Source organism: Bison bison, unplaced genomic scaffold (assembly GCF_000754665.1).
Source record: "Bison bison bison isolate TAMUID 2011002044 unplaced genomic scaffold, Bison_UMD1.0 scf7180017864302, whole genome shotgun sequence".
Taxonomy (NCBI): domain Eukaryota; kingdom Metazoa; phylum Chordata; class Mammalia; order Artiodactyla; family Bovidae; genus Bison; species Bison bison.
Window position 1 is genome coordinate 3,532,033 of NW_011494874.1, and position 2,433 is coordinate 3,534,465.

Here is a 2,433-nt window from a genome sequence, read left to right on the forward strand (position 1 = left end):
CTAACAGCTGCGTCGCCCCCCCGCCCAGCCCCGCCCGGCCAGAGACGCGCAGCGCGAGACCCCGCCTCCTCCGCTGGTTGGCTCGGGGCTGTGGCACGTGACCCGGGGAGGCCAATCCCCGCGCTGGCCGTGCCCCTGGACCCGGGCGGTTCGCGAGCTCGGCCGCCTGGAGAGGCGCGGACAGATCGGCCGGCAGGGGGCGGCAAAGGGGCGGCCCGGGCCTTCGGGGAAGTCACTAGTGCGGGCGGTCGCGGGTTGACCGTCAGCCATTCTCCGGCCGTCCACTTGGCCAGATGACCCATTTCTGTGAACTTACTCTGACTCGTGTGTTGACCGAGGCGGTCCGGTGTCCGCGGACAGCGGTCGTTTTCCGTGTGGTCTGTCAGGGTGTCCCTTGTGCAATCCTGCTCTGCTGGGCCCGAGTTCCAAGGCCCTGAGAGTGGGAGTGTAGGGGTCTATGGGAGCCTTTGGAATTACAAGGCCTCTGTCCTCCCCACTAACACTCACCCTGCCCCTTTGTGAGGTCCGGGACTTCTGAGTGCTCGCCGCGTCCTCTAGGAAGCCTTCCCTGAAGCCCCATGGCTAGACTCCCTGGGGCTCCCCAGCACTCTGCGCTTTCCTCTTCTTCTGAAGCATCCTTATTTGGGGAGGTTTCTTCTGGCTCAGCCGGTAAAGAATCCGCCTGCAATGCGGGAGACCTGGGTCCGATCCCTGAGTTGGGAAGATCCCCTGGAAAAGGGAAAGGCTACTCCTCCAGTATTCTGGCCTGGAGAATTCCATGGACTGAACAGTTATAGAGTCGGACTTGACTGAGCGACTGTCACACTTTGATTTACAGAGGGCAGGGGTCCCTTCCCCAGCCAGGGGCCCAGGCTCGTTGCGGGTCCATGAAGGCGAAGTAAAGGGCTAAAGTTTTTCTGTTCAGTTCAGTCGCTCAGTTGTGTCCGACTCTTTGCAACCCCATGAACCGCAGCACGCCAGGCCTCCCTATCCTTCACCAACTGCCAGAGTCTACCCAAACCTATGTCCATTGAGTCGGTGATGCCATCCAACCATCTTATCCTCTGTGGTCTCCTCCTCCTGCCCTCAGTCTTTCCCAGCATCAGGGTCTTCTCAAATGAGTCAGCTCTTTGCATCAGGTGGCCAAAGTATTGGAGTTTCAGCTTCAACATCAGTTCTTCCAATGAACACCCAGGATTGATCGCCTTTAGGATGGACTGGTTGGGTCTCCTTGTAGCCAAGGGACTCTCAAGAGTCTTAGGGCTGAAGTTGGCCCACTGGCAACTGACCGGGAGGAGATGCAGACAGGGAAGCCTCTTCCAGGGAAGTGGTGCCTTGTGAGGGCTGGGAAACCGGCTGCGTCCTCTGACCCCTCTGAACCCCCATCTGGACCAATGACTGGTTACGGAGGGGGACCAGTGACTGGCCTCAATCTGTCAGGCAGCCCCAGGGTAAGGAAGATGTTCCTTAGAAAGCATCCAAGGGAGGATTCTCTGTACTCAGTATTCATCCTGTGAAAACGGCAGGCAGCGTTTGAGAATCAAAACTAAGGAAAGGGCAAGGCAAAGCTTGGCTTGTTCTGCTGCAGAGGCCACTCACCCCGGTGGGGAGCAACGCCTTTGCCAAAACACAACACAAAAACTGATGGTTACTGAGTTGTCTCACTGTGGCCTCTCTCCAGGCAAAAGTGTAGCTCCGAAGTCGCCAAGGAGGCCCTAGTATAAAGAACCACCTGCAGATGCAGGAGACATAAGACATAAGAGACGCAGGTTCCATCCCTGGGTTGGGAAGATCCCCTGGAGGAGGGCGGGGCAACCCACGCCAGTATTCTTGCCTGGAGAATCCCATGGACAGAGGAGCCTGGTGGGCTACAGTCCATGGGGTCCCAAAGAGTCTGACACGACTGAAATGGACTTAGCACGCACACAAAGGCACCAAAAGGTGTGCAGTGAACAGTTTATCTCCACTTAACCACTTTCTGTAGTGTTTTTGTATTCTATTCCTATCTTTTCTTGACTAGACCAACTACTGATTTAAGCTGTTTTCACTCATGTGGGATCTTAGTTCCCTGATCAGGACTTTAACCTCGGGCCCTCTGCAGTGAGAGCCTCCATTTCCAACCCCTGGACTGCCAGGGAATTCCTACTATTTTCAATTAAAAAAAAATTATTTCTACTGGATTTATTTTACTTGAAGTAGTTCTACTTTTTTTTTTCCTTCAAAATCATTTTACACTTTTATCTTTATTTCTGTCGTTCTATTTCTATTAGGATTTTGTGGGTAGTGGTGTATTTTAACCTCTAGTTTGAGTTGGATACTTAGTTCATTAATTTCTATTCATCCTTATTAATAGAAATATTTAAACCCATGTATACCTATGGCTTGGAGAAGGCAATGGCACCCCACTCCAGTGCTTTTGCCTGGAAAATCCCA

At 53.6% G+C, this 2,433-nt stretch overlaps 1 protein-coding gene across 1 annotated transcript in view; it reads left to right on the forward strand.

Moving 5' to 3' along the window:
• The window catches only part of DEGS2 (delta(4)-desaturase, sphingolipid 2), a 50,196-nt gene that overhangs the window by 335 nt on the left and 47,428 nt on the right, over positions 1-2,433 (forward strand). The window lies entirely within an intron of this gene.